We start from the raw sequence: 15,229 nt of genomic DNA, 5'->3' as shown, positions 1-15,229 counted from the left end.
TATATGCCTCCCATCCATGTACCTGTTCAAATTTTTCTTATATGTTAAAATTGAGCTCATGTTCACCACTTCAGCTGGCAGCTCATTCCACACTCCCACCTATAGGAAGTAAAGGATGAATGCAACATTTCTGGCCTGGGCTCTTCATCTGGAATGAGAAAAATAAGTGGATGCCTGAATAAAAAGGTGGTGGGGTGTGGGGAGGAGGAAAGAAGAGGAGGTAGGAAGCTAAGAGAGAAGAGGCAATAGGTAATACAAGTGGAAGTATGAAAGAGAAAGAAACTGAGAAGTGATGGGGTTAGGCAAGAGGGCAAAGAAGGCGATTTTCTGATGGAAGAAGGAAGGGGAGGAGTTTTTTTTGTTCCTGTTTAACTGATGTTTTATAGAGACATTTTGTTAAATATTTTTTATTCATTATATATATCATCAAAAGAATATGTTTTATTTTTTAATGGGGAAAAGCAGTAAATCTCCCTTTAAGGCCCAAATAAAGCTCAATTGGAGAATTGACAAGGGTGACATCTCATCTACTGTGACCCTAGATTTATTCCTGGCCTTGAAATTGATCTGTGTGGAGTTGCTTGTGTTCTGCGGGGTGCTGTGGTTTCCCCTCATGTTTTAAATTAATGCTGGTACAGTACGTTAATCAGTCTTTGTTGTAAGTAAATGTCAAAAAGAACAAAAAAGGGAATGAGGAGGTTGCAGACGTCTGGTCAACAGAATTGACGGGATTGATTGGCTGGGAACCAGTATGATCCTGATGGGCTGAATGGCCTCCTACTGTGCTACAATGAATAAATAAATAGTCTATTGTATTGAAGTTGACTAAGCGATAAATGCAGATGATGGGAGTAGGAACCGACTCTTTTCACCAATGAGCTTTGAGATCTCTTGCCTTCAATTGAGAAAGGCAGGCAGCCTTAAAACCATCATCTTTTTCAGTGATATGTAGCATTTTGATTTCTAATATTGCAGCTCTTTTTTTTGAAACCTTGATTGTCCAGTCTAAATATTAGAAAATATCACCAGGACCTGTCCCTTGACAAGTCAAGGATCACAAGTATTTTTATTCAACACTGTTCTTCCCAAATTCATTCACAATTTAACAATTCACAGTATGTATTGTCCTTCCATGAACTTGTCAATCTGAATCTCCATTTTTGCACATACAAAGAGTAGGTGTTAACGAGATTAAGACAGAAAATGCAGGTAAGGCAGCTTCTGTGGAGAGAAAATTTTCTCTCTTGGACAGCACAGAAATCAATGTTTTTTACTCCAAATTGTTCAATAAACTATTCAATTCAATTCAGTTTGATTTCTATCAATGTCTTTTGGTGAAGAGGGAATGAAGTTGAAAGAAGTGAGCAGAGTGATTTCCAAGAGCTTAACGGATGAAGGCCCAGCTGTTGATGCTGGAGTATTAAAAATCAAGAATATACAAGAAAACTGAGTCCTTACAGGCTTGTAAAATTGGACCAGGCCTCATCTTGCAGGTGCAAAGATCATTAGAAGTGTGAAAAGGGAGGAATTTTTAAAGAATTTAATTGTGTGTGGCTGCTAAATCAAGCTGGTAATATAGGCAAAAAAGTGCAGGACAAAGGAATGATAAATACTGTATCACGTTGAAAGGATTCAGAGGTCAGACAAGAAAATTAATTTGAGGTCAACAATCAGATCAGCCATGATCGTTTAAACCCAAAAACTCAATTGCCTTCTCCTTCCTCTAGTTTTTGCTTCAAATGTACTCCTTCTTGGATGCAGCTTCTCATAGGTCATTCGTACAGAAAATATTCTTTTTTAAAATAAGTCAAACACTTTGCTCGAAACACCGCAAAGTAAGTTTCAGCCATAAATCTTCCATGCATTACTCTGGGGGTTGGGGGGGGGTGGGGGGGGGGGGGGAAATCACTCCTATCTCTATCTTCCTTCAGCAACCATTGTGTTTGACAATATTTTGTTTTAATCTTCAATAGGAATAAAATCTTTTTTGTCACTTTTTGAATAAAACCAGTTATCATTCCCTCTGTTTCTTTGATGCGCTAATAACTCCGCTTGAAAAGCTGTCAAAATCATTATTATATGTTTATTGAAAGAAGCACTTATTGAGAAATCATGTCAGACATCTAAAATTGAATAGATGGTTATAGCAAAACATTTTTGGCTTCAGGTATCTTATTTTAAGAAAGACTAGCTGGAAAGCGTAATTAGTTTTTATTATAGCTTTATTCAATAGAAATATTTTAAATGTACTGATGTTCTCACTGGACTCAACTATTATCTGCTCAGAATTCAGTAATTATTTTAAAACAGATGTTTGATGTAAGGTAATAAATAGATCTTATGGTTATTCCAGATGCTACATTCCAGACTCCAGACATTTATGCCAACAATTACTTGGTCTTATAATAACACAGAATGAGTCCATTGGTGACTTCCAGAGAAGCAATTCCAATAGTCCCATTTCCCCTCTTCTAATTTCCCGGTCACTTATTATTTCACACATACACCCATCAACTACCCTTTGGCAATAAACTTTAGTTTGTAATTTACATTAGTCAACTGGTCTACCAGTATGTTTTTGAGAAAAGGAGCATCTAAGGGAAGCAAACAGGGAGAATGTTTAAACCCTACACAGACAGTATTGAAGATTAGGTTGAACCAAGTCTCTGAAGCTGTAAGGCAGCTTTATTAACAATTTTAAAACTTTTTTAAAAATTCATACGTACAGCACAATAATAGAGCCTTCCATCTCATGAGATGGTGCTGTCCAAGTACGCCAATTCTACAACCCCCCCCCCCCCCCCCGCCGCTGCCGTATGTTTCACAGAGTGGGAGGAAACCAGAGCACCCAGACAAAACCCGCGCAGATGTGGGAAGAATGTACAAACTCCTTACAGAGAGCGCTGGTTACATCATTGCCATGTAATAATGTTGCACTAGCCACTATGCCACCCCAGTTGGAAGAATCATAATCCAGATGCCAATTCAGCCAAACATACAACTATTATAAAAAAAATTGTTCCTTTCTCTTCTTGTTCAGATTAAACTCATTTGCAGTTTTATAGAAAACAAAATGTGTTGTGAACTAGAGTGAACAGAGGGTGTTTTTTTTAAGGTGCTTTAAAATTATTCAATGAACTACATCAGAGTCTTAAAAGGGTTCATCTGTATAACTACAACATAAATGACACAGTTAGTATAGCAATTAGCACAACGCTTTTACAACAGCAGCGATTGGGACCAGGGTTCGAATCTGGTGCTATCTGTAAGAAGTTAGTACATTCTCTCCATATCTGTGTGGGTTTTCCCCAGGGGCTTTGGTTTCCTCCCACCCTTCAAAAAACTTACAGGGGGTTGTAGGTCAATTGGATGTTATTGGGCGGCATGGGCTCGTGGGCCGAAAGGTCCTGTTATTGATCCATATGTCTAAATATAAAAATTTTTTAAAAGATTTTAAATATACTCGGGTTTCTCTTCAGATTGTATAACTATTTTGCCTTTTATTAAAGATTTCTGAATTTTAACTAATTTTTGATGCCCCGCATCTGTGGGACATAAAATAAAAAAAAGAATAAAAATATGTAAATAAAAAGCTTTATCAGAAAATACAGCTTGAGAGAAAAAAAGTGATTTTCTGCTCACTGGATCAATTTGTCAAGACATTGGGAAATTGACCAGGGAGTGATTCCTTTCAGGTGCCAATTATGCAACATATAACAAATGAACATGGCAAATGGAATAAGGAATAGGCCATTCAGCCCCTTGTGCCTGCTGTACCACTCAATCAAATCATGGCTGATTTTTACCACACTACTGCTTTTCTGCACTATCCCCAAATACTATTCTACCCCTCTTAACCAAAACCAAATCTGTTTTGATTATACTCAATGAACAGCAACTGAGTGCACAGCAGGGAGGTCGTTTCTGTAATTTATCTCCACTTTGTTGGTAGATTTTTGTGGGTTTCAGAAGTGTTCAAGGTAATTAGCTGCTATCCATTTTATAGGGAGATAAACCACCTGTGCAGGAAAGAAATAATCAGAATTCCAAAGGTTCATTCCACTTGCATGAATCAGTTACTTCTCACTTCAGTGACAAATGGCTGATTCAGTGCTCTCAGGCTGTGTGTTGTCAAGGTCTGGATGAATTTTATATGTTTGAATGAGCTTTCCTGTCATTTCATCCCGTTGCTCTTCTCGGGGAAATAAAATTGTAGGAATCACCTGATGAAGCTTTGTGCACTCCCTCTGTTTCGATGAGGTGAGATGAGATGAGGTGATGTGAGGTCAGGTGGAGTGAGGTGAGGTAAGTGAAGTGAGGTGAAATGAATTGAGGTGAGGTAAGGTCAGATGAGGTGAGAGTTTATTGTCAAATACTTCAGTACAATGCACAGATCTTCAAAATCCTTAATTACTGGAACCTCACAGATACACCCACTACAACAATGTAAATTAAATGACCATATTATACCTTGGCAGATAAAGAAAAAAATTGGGCAGGGGGGCACAGTTGGCATGGCAGTTAGTGAAACACTTTTACAGCGCCAATGATCAGGACTGGGGTTCGAATCCCGCGTTGTCTGTAAAGAGTTTGAACGTTCTCCCCACTTCTATGTGAGCTTTGCTCAGGGCTCCGGCTTCCTCCCACTATTTGAAACATAGAGGGGGTGTATGCTAATTTGGTGTAATTGGGCAGCATGAACTCGTGGGCCAAAATGGCCTGATATCATGCTGTATGTCTAAATTTAAATATTAAAATTTAATTTAACTTTTGAACTTCATCAAAATTTAAAATTTAATATAAAAGGAAAGATAAATAAGTACTTAATTGCCATTAGTGAATCTAAAAATGTGACATTCTGGTTGTGTAGACATATCTTTTGGTAGTCCCTGAGTAGCTTATAGCTTATGTTACGGTAGTATGGGGAGGTTCAAGAACCTGTTAGCTGTTGGATAAAAAACTGCTCCAGATCCTAGAGATGCTGAACTTTAGATTTCTATACCTTCTGCCTGAAGGTAGCAGTGAGAGGAGATTGTGACCAGGGTGATGTGGATCATTTCTGACATTGGCAGAAGCCAGCTTCTTGAAGCAGCGTCTCAAAGAGATGTTTTCAGTAGATGGGAGGAGAGTATCCTTGATTCACTTGATGAGGTCTGCTGCTTTCTGCATCCTTCTGCCTGAGTACTGAGGTTTTTAAACTAGCCCATGGTGCAACCAGTCAGTTCTCTTTCCACTGTATGCCTGTAGAAGTTTGATGGAGTATTCTATGACATGCCAATCCTCCTCAGACATTTTAGAGAGTCATTGGTATGGCTTTTTCATGGTTGCCTCAATTGTTGGTTCCAGGAGAGGTCATTCGATATGTGGTCTCCCAGGAACTTAGAAGTTCTAAATCTCTCCACTGCTGTCCCATCAATGTAGACAGGTGCGCGATCCCTCAGCCTCCCCTTTCTAAAGTCCACAATAAGCTCCTTGGTCTTGATGATGTTATTATTATAAATGTGGTATCACCCACCAAAGGCATGAAGACAGTTTCTTCCCCACAGCTATAAGGCTCCTGAATCAACCCCATAACAAGTGCTATAATAATGCTGCCCTTGCATGATGCTAACTGATCTTTCATTTCATTTCAATCCTATACTCTGTAATGTGCTTTTTGAACAGCTGTAGCAATGTTAGAGATAACCTGGTTGCAGAAGAACCCTTTTCTCTATACTTGGTACAAATAAAGTTAAAAGTTGAAATGACATTTGTAGTTGAAGATTGAGACATTCCTTTTTTAATTTTTAGTTCCATTGATGGGTGAATGTCTAGAATGAATTGCTGAGGGTGTTGATGGAGGCTGGTACTATTGAGACCTTTAAAAGACTCTTTGATTGACATAAGACTCTTTGTCTTATGCCTGCTTTGTATAATCTTCCAAATTGCATTCTCCATCTTCTCCAGCTTCCGTATCACCCTGTGGTGTGCGAACTACGATGCTCTCGATGATGTACTTGTAAGACAAAAGACATAGGAGCAGAAAGAGGCCATTCAGCCCATCGAGTCTGCAAGCCATTAAATCACAACCTGATCCATTCTCCCACTCAACCCACTCTCTGACCCTCTTCTCATAACCTTAGATGCCGAGATAATCAAGAACCTATCAATTTCTTCTTTAAATACACCCAATGAATAGGCCTCCACAAACACCTGTGGCAACAAATTCCACAGATTTACCATTCTCTGGCTGGAAATTTCTTCTTTGTTCTAAGTGGATGTCCTTCAATCCTGAAGTTATTCCCCCTTGTCCTAGACTCTTTCACTATTAGCACACTCAAATAAGGAAAGTAGAAGGTTATGTTTTGTGAGGTTGGGAAGGGTTAGATTGATATGGAGTAGGTTTTTGTATAGCTTGGCAGAACATTGTGGCTGAAGGGCCTCTCCTGTGCTATTACCAGTTGCCAAGGTCCCAGGTTTTTGAATTTCTTTACTAATTGGTTTTAATTTTTATTTTGTTTTTTTTTTTCACAAGTTTGTCACATCATATCTGTAACATCGAGAAGGGTTCTTTCACAACCAGCTTAAAAAATCAACTCTACCATGCATATGGCCGTATAAGGTAGAAAACCAAGAGCACAATTACATAGGATAGTGTGACAGTGAAAAGGTTCTTCGTACAGAGCAAAGGCAGCATGAGAGCACTGTTGGCTTCAGGGAACAAACTACATTTTGGAGTACAATTTCACATTATTGAATCTTCTCACCCATGGGAAGGAGAGAAGAACATGTCTGGGATTGGTCTCTCAATGTGTTGGTTAGCTTTTTGAGACAGTGGTAAATGGAGCGGATGGAGGGAGGAGTGGGGGTGCTTTGCGTAATGTTCTGAACTATATTCACCATCTTCTCCTGCTTCTTCTGATTTGGGGAGGAGCATCTCCCGTATCACGCTGTGAAGAGTCCAACTAGGATGCTCTCGATGGTGCACCTGAACATATTGTAAAAGGACATGGAAGACATATTAAATCTCCTCAGCCTTCTTAGGAAGTGGAAGCATTGTGGTGTTTTCCTGACCATCAGATCGATGTGTTTGGTGCATGTCATCTCACTGGAATTTTTTCCTCCCAGGAACTTGAAACTATCTATTATTTCCTCCTCAGTGCCACTAATGTGGACAAGGGGAATGGTTTCTACCCACCCATCCCCTCTGATTTATGATCAGCTGAGAGAGAGGTTGTTACCTTGGCACAAGATCACTAAACTCTCAAATCCTTTTGTGTATGTTTTCCATCACATCATTATCTGGTATTTGGTTTCAATTTCAGAGCTGTCAATTAATAGAGTTGGGGTAATATTTAGCTAAGCTGTTGAGGGTGTAGAGTTAGTGTAATAGACGGCTGAGTGCACATCCTTGCGGAGTTCTGGTGTTGAATGTAATTGCAGAGATGATGTTTTTCCCCTATCTTCACTGATTGCAGTCTGTTAGGCAGGAAGTCCAGGGTCCAATTGAGCAGGGGTGTGGTGAGGCCAAGATCTCAAAGTTGAAGATGAGTTTACTGAAAATTATGGTAATGAAGCTGGAACTGTATCTGATGAGCAGCTGTCTGACATAGGAGGTCTTGGTGTGCAGCTGTTCTAGGATAAAGTGGAGGACCAGGGAGATGGAGTCTGCCATCTGTTTACATGGTAGGCAACTTGAAGTAGGTCAAGACAAACTGGCTGTATTGCTAGAGTCGAATTGAGTCATGGCCAGCATATCAAAGCATTTAATGATGGTGGATGTCAGACCTCCCAGTTACTAGTCATTTAGTTCTACTATAGTGATATTTCTTGGCACTAGAATGATGGGAAATGTAGCTGTTGCAAGAACAGATTAGAAATACCTGTAAATATGCCAATCAAGTTGAACCGTACAGACCCTAGGGACACATCCAGGGACTCCATCTAGACTGGTCACTTTCTCTTGGTTTACTCTCCACAAGGTCAGCCTGTCCAGTAGCAACCACTGTGTGATGTAGGAGTATACTAATTAGTTGAGATGGATATTTGAACCTCACAGGCTCTTTTCACATGGTGAACATAGAATGCATTGAACTCGTTGGGGAGTTTCGTGTTGCTGCATGCACAATCCACCTTTAAATTATGCCCCATGATACCCTGCTATAGTTTTCGGGTGTCTGTGATGTCCTCACCGAACTCAAGCCTGGTGTAGTACTGTCTCTTTTCTTCACAGTGGGTGTAATTAAAGTAGTTCTCTCTTGAAGTTAACTTGTCGAAAATCCCAGCTATTATGAATGCAAACTCAGGATATTTCTCTTCCAGGTTGTTGTTGGAAGTAACCAGTTTGTCTTTACATTTTCCTGGGCTGGTATGTGGACTGCAGTTAATGTAACTGATGTGAATTCTCATGACAGTTAGTCAGGGCACTTCACAGTTCAACTCATGCAGCAGCTAATGCAATAATAAAAAAACAAACAACAGTGCAGGGAGTAGTGTTCCACAAAGGCAAATAGTGCAGAGTTTAATGTTGCAAGAACATAGTGCAGGGTATTTTCAGTTAAAAACAGGACAAGGACATCATCTTTAGCAGTGTGCATTCCACTTAAGAGTCTGATAACAGCAGAAAAGGCAAGTCAATTAAAGTCAAATCAAGTCAAGTGTATTGTCATCTTATTTTACAAGTACAACCTGACGAAACAGCGTTTTCTGATCCTCAGTACAACACACATACAGACAAACAATACATATGCAGGTCAAGTATTTAAATATACTTTACAAATAAATCACTAAATATACCATATATACTCATGTAATAGTCATATTTTGTGGACCAACTTTTAGGGTAAATTATATGGGATTGAATATTACAAACATACTTCTTTTGACTGCGTCAAGTACTTACGTGATTCGAAGTGACGGGAGTTCCGATGGGTGGGGGGCTGTCCAGGAGCAGGTGGTAAGTCCACGTACATGGAGTTGGGAGCTCAGATAGACAGGAGTCCGTGGTAGAGCATGGGTGGGGCCAAAAACAGGGGGTTTCCTTTTATAAGGTATTGACTATTATATGAGTATATATGGTAGTTTCGTAAATATGTAAGTCTCGGATGGTTAGAATGAACAGTTCCTTTGGTTGTTCAGCATTCTCACTGCCCATGGAAGAAGATATTTCTTGAACCAAGGAACTGTCCTTGAATCTGGAGGATTGCGCTTTCAAGCACATGTTAGTTGTTCCCCCGATGTGATCGTCACTTGCAATATCAGCATTTATTGCCTATTTCTAATTACTTCTGAAATGAGGAGGTAGTCAAAAGTCAACTCCACAGATGTGTTTGGGATTGTATATCAGCCAGACCAGGCAACAATGCAGAGAAACTTCCCTGAAGGACATTTATGAAGCACAAATTATTTTACAACAATCCAGTTGCTTGATGATCTCTATTACAAATAATTTGTGATTCCATTTATAGTCTCAAACTTTAATTATTTAAATTTAATTTTATTGCTGCCTTGTGAGATTTGAATTCATGAATCAAAGGTCCAGTAATATGCATACAATTATATCATTAGAAATTATTGACTCTCAGCGAAAATCCATTCCATAATGTACTCTTCGTACTTATTCTGAGAATTTTATTGTTATGTAGATCTTCTCAACAATCATTCCCAAATAGAAACACATTTATTTAACATATGCAATTTCATTTGCTTATTATTAAAATTCAAATGTATTCATTTAAAATTTGACCCAAGTTACATTTGCAGTGTCAACAAATATGTTATTGTATCTGCCATTTTTTTGAAATAAAATTGACCTGAACACTGTGATCAATTGGTTGCTTGTTTGAGGACAACATAATTATAACAGTAACACTAACTGAATTGCAATGATTTCAGATTTATTGTCAGAGTACATACATGACATCACATACAACCCTGAGATTCTTTTTTTTTTCTGCAGGGTCACAGAATTACCACTAATTGGTAGTGCAAAAAATAAACTGTACACAGCGTAAACATGTAAACTAATAAAAGAACTGTAAACAGATAATAAACATAAACAAGCTGACTGTGCAATACAAAGAGAACAAAATAAAATCAAAAAAGTGCACAAGTAATAGATCTTAACTGAGTCTCTAATTGAGTTTGTCATTGAGGAATCTGATGGTGGAGGGGTAGCAGCTGTTCCTGAACCTAGTGGTTCAAGAACTGCGGCACCTGTACTTCTTTCCTGATGGCAGCAGTGAGAACCGAGCATGCGCTGGGTGGTGAGGGTCTTTGATGATTGCTGCTGTCTTCTGACTGCAGTGTTCCCTGTAGATGTATTCATTAATGGGGAGGGTTTTTCCTGTGATGTCCTGGGTTGTGAAAACTACCTTTTGGAGGACTTTATTCTCAGGGGTTATCTTACAAGACCGTGATGCAGCCAGTCAGCACACTTTCCATCACACCTCTGTAGAAATTTGCCAGTGTTTCTGGTGTCATACCAAACCTCCGCAAGCTCCTGAGGAAGTAGAGGGCTGACATTGGTGTGTTGGGTCCAGGAAAGATCCTCCTAAATAGTGACTCCCAAGAACCTAAATTTGCTCACCCTCTCCACCTCTGATCCCCCAATGATCACTGGTTCATATACCTCTGGTTTTCCTTTCCTGAAGTCAACAATCAGCTCCTTAGTTTTGGTGACATTGAGTACAAGATTGTTGTTGGTGCACCATTCAACCTCCATCCTGTGTGCTGACTCATCCCCTTCATTTATACAACCCACTACCATGGTATCGTCAGCAATGAAAGCATGAGGATTGAAATCCATTCAGTGCCTCATTAGAAATAAGCAAGACCAAAGTACACAGAGCATTAACAGCCCTTCAACCAGTGTTCTTGGAAACTGACCTTATTGCAAGTGGATTAATTGTTATGACAATGTGTGGATTCATCTTTTTTCATATATACATCCAAAGTGTTCTCACAGCTGATGGGGTGATGGGAACACAGAGTCTTTAAAAAGAATGAGGCAGGCACTGAAAAAACACAAGAGTTTGCTGGACAGTTGGAACCTTCTTCATATTTATCACAAATATTGGAGTAAATGAAAGTCCTCAGGTTTTAATGACTATTTAATGTCTTTTTTTTTATGGGACCATCCTTCCAACACTCCGTGGTCCACTCTTCCCTCCCCATCCATCCTTCTACCCCCATTGGCATTTACTTTTGCAATTGAAAAAAGCACAAAATTTGTTGCCAAGTTTCGCCCTTCACCTCCATTAGGGCCAGAAACACATTCCAGGGAAGTTCTTGCTTTAGATGCACCTCATCCAAACTCTGCAATCAGTGCACTATGTGTGGCCACTTTTACAGTGGTGAGACAAAATGAAGACTGGCTCAGTGTATAGATTTAAGTGAGGATTCATGGTTTCCCCTTTCTGTTCACGCGCAGACATTTCTGTCAAGGTGAGGCTAAACATAAGCTTAAGGAACAACACCATATATTATTCCTGGGCAGTCATTAACACACTGGCATGAACATTTAGGTAGTCATTTAAATAGGCAAGGCATAGATGAATAAACCCCAAACACAAGCAAGTGGGATGAGTATAGGTCAGCAAAAAGATAAAATCAAAAGATATTGGAGCAGAAGTAGACCATTCAGCCTAAGTCTGCTCTACCATTCCATCATGAGCTGATCCATTCTCCCACTCCCCTGCCTTCTCCATATAACTTTTCATGGCCTGACTCTTCAGATAGCTATCAATCTCTGCTTTAAGTACTCCCAACAACCTGGCCTCCATTGCTGCCTGCAACAGAAAATTCCAGAGGTTCACCTCACTCTGGCTAAAGAAATTCCTCCGTGTCTCTGTTTTAAATGGGTGCCTTCAATCCTGAAGATATGCTCCCTTGTCCTTGATACCCCTACCATGGCAAACAACTTTGTCACTTCTACACTTTCCAGGCCTTTCAACATTTGAAGTGCTTCTATGAGGATACCCCTCATCCTTCTGAAAAAGGAGTACAGACCAAGAGCTGTCAAACATTCATCATATGATAGTCCCTTCATTCCAGGAATCATTCTCGTAAATCTTCTCTTGGCCCCTTATCTGTGCTAAATCACTCTATGGCCTATGAGAGACTTGACTTTCTGGAGATATTCTGACCCTCTCCTTAAATATTGGCACTACATTAAAATCCACCAGTCTCTGGCCCCACACTTTTTCAAAGGAGTTCATAAATATGTTTAAAAATGCCTCTGCTGCCTACAGCTATGAGACTCAAGATGGAATGTCTTATAATGTAGCAATCATCAAAACTTTAGGATGTCCCAATGTGAATCATGCACTAATTCAATGTCAACATGGTGGTAAAGTCGGAAAAAAAAATTGTATCTGGATAAATGGCTGACATTAAGAGAATTCCACTGCCTTCTTTGAATATTCCCACTGGGTTTTTCCATTCTCATGAAGAGATGACAGGATTTTGTTGAAGCAAATTTATTGTAAGACTGCATATTAAACATTCTCCCAGCACTATAACCATCAGCCGGAGATTTTGTGCTGAAATTCCCAGGAGTAGGATTTGAACTTCCAACCTTGCAAATGTAGCATTGAACTAAGGCTGACGCTAAGATGGGACAGGTTGAACCACCCGTGATTCAGTCTTCCCAATAATATAACTCAAGGGAAAACTACCTGCTGTTATACAGTCAATAACATTTTCTCTTTTAGCTAACAGGAAGTGTACAACAAAGCATATTAGAGGGCAACATAAGTGAATAATCACATCGTAGTAAATATTTGATTTATTTTAATTGTTGGACTTTGGATATGACCATCACTGGCTGAAACTATCTCTATTGCCCATTCATTGTTGCCTGTTGAAGTGACGGGACATCCTTCTAGAACAAGGCCAAACACAATCCTCTGGAGGACTCAGTGAGTCAAGCATCATCCCTGAGAGGCAAAGAATGGTTGACATTTCAAGCTGAAACTTTTCATCTGTAGCTGTTTAACCCATTGGTTTCCTCCAGCAGATTGTATTTGGCTTCAGATTCCAGGATCTGCAATCCCTTGTGTGTCTCTAACTTGCAAGGTCACTTTGGAGAATACAATAATCAGCTGCATTGCTGTGAGTTTCTCATCAGGTCACAGTTTAAGGATAAAGGGTGAGCCATTTAGGACTGAGATGAGGAGAAACCTCTTCACTCAGAGAGTTGTAAACTTGTGGAACTCCCTACCAAAGAAAGTTGTTGAGGTCAGTTCACCAAATTGAGTAAAACCCTTGGGTGCACCTATGTGGATTAATGGATTCTGGATAAGAGATTGCTTATTGTGTGGTTTGGCAAACTACCTACTAAGGGATGCCAATTTTAAACTTCCATATTTTTTATCTATGTAGTTTTTGCTTTTTTTTGTTGGTTGCTTGAGGCTTGAAATTTGGATAATGGAGATTTTACTGTATATTCAAAATGGAGATGGATCTGGTTCTTATGACTAACAGAAACAAGAGCATGAGGATAAACCAAGAACAAGTTTCTAAGGTCACATGATCAGCCATGATTGAATTGAATACAGGTATGTGCCGTTTAACGTCCAAGATACATCCTGTGACATCAGCTGTTACGTGACTTGGATGTTGTGCAAACATTTTTTTTTAAATGTTGTGCAAACATTTTTTTTTAATCACTCATTCACTCAGACTTAAAGATACATGCATTCACATTACATTCCAAATACTTACATATGCACAAATTAACGGAAGTAGACATATATTGAAGAATCTACACCCTATTTTCCATTCGTAATACTCTATTACGTATTACCTCATTGGACAATGGACGTATATGAGGTTGGACATTGCCCAATCAGACAGTAAGCGGTGCATACCTGTAATGGTACAGGCTCAAAGGGCTGAAGGGTCTTCTGCTGTATCTATATTCCATGATTCTAGGACAACACAGCTGTTCAGGACCTGCATAGAGGTGAAGCTAGTAGCGTCACTGCCTTTAAAGCACTAGAAACCTGGATTCAATCCTAACCTTGTGTGCTGTCAGTGTGTGTCATTCTTCCTGTGACTCTATGTGCTCTGGTATTCTCCCATGCCCCAAAGATGTGTGGGTTGGTAAGTTAATCGATCATTGTAAATTGTCCCTAGTGTGTAGATGAATTGGAGAATCTGGTGGGAGTAGACGAAAATGCAGGGAGAGTAAAAATTGTGAATAATGTGATCAATGTCAAAAGGTAATTGATGGTTGTTGCAGACTTGGAGGATCATAGACATGTATCTATAACTCCCTGACTCTATAGCAAACCAGGGAAGCACATTGAGCCATAGAATAATGGAGTGTGGCAGCAGACCCTTCAGGTCAACTTGTCCATGTTGAGCATGAAGTTAGTCTCATTTGCCTGCATTTGTCCCATAACCTGCAAAGACATTCCTATCCAAATGCCTTTTGATGTTACGATTGTCCCCGCTTCCACCAATTCCTCCTTCCGTGGATCCAACATGACCCATACGAAATTTAAAAAAAGACAGAAAATAACCACAACATACAACAGATCAGTTAGCAGCTGCAGGAAGAGGAATAGAGTTAACTCTTTAGGTCAAAGACAATTCATCAGCTTCTCCAACCTGTACCATTAACTGTTTTTCTCTCTCTTCACGGATGCTGCTCGACCTGCTGATTATTCCTGTTTTCATTTCAGATGTTCAGCTTCTGCTGTTCTTTGTTTTGATCTTCAGACAATGGCATCGCGTTGCCCTCTCTGAAGGATGATGTTAGTGCGACAGCTAGGTTTTTGTATCAATCTCTCAGTCTCGTGGTCACCTTTACCAACTTATTTTATCGACAAATTTGTTTTTGAATTCAAATTAAAACTCTCAAATTTCTAAACTGCACCAGAATTCAATATTTCTGGTTTGTTTGTCAAAGCGTTTAAATTTAAACTTAGATACACAGTATGGTTACGGGCCCTTTTAGCCCAGGAGCCTGTGCCACCCAATTACACCCAATTAACAACTTTTTTTAACGTTAAGGCATACTAGTCTAGTATAATTTAGATGCACTGGTCTAGTTCCTGACTGTTATACCCCAGAGAGGAACAAAATGGAAATCTAATTCTGTGATACCTGTCAGCTGCATTCCTGTTTGACTCTAATGTTAGCCTGCTTCATTCAGAGTAAAATATTGCAATGATTTTCTAGAGGCAGAGAGAGAAAGTCGCTGTGCAGTCAGATGGGTCTAGAGTGGGTGGGACATTTTGCT

The 15,229-nt window shown here is 39.5% G+C and overlaps 1 protein-coding gene across 1 annotated transcript in view; it reads left to right on the top strand.

Moving 5' to 3' along the window:
• Positions 1-15,229, top strand: part of LOC138762456 (contactin-associated protein-like 5) — a 762,501-nt gene that overhangs the window by 541,878 nt on the left and 205,394 nt on the right. The gene's annotated exons all lie outside the window — the stretch shown is intronic.

The sequence above is a fragment of the Narcine bancroftii genome, chromosome 4 (assembly GCF_036971445.1).
Source record: "Narcine bancroftii isolate sNarBan1 chromosome 4, sNarBan1.hap1, whole genome shotgun sequence".
Classification (NCBI taxonomy): domain Eukaryota; kingdom Metazoa; phylum Chordata; class Chondrichthyes; order Torpediniformes; family Narcinidae; genus Narcine; species Narcine bancroftii.
The sequence above is the reverse complement of the archived record's forward strand: the minus strand, read 5'-3'. Positions and strand labels throughout refer to the sequence as shown.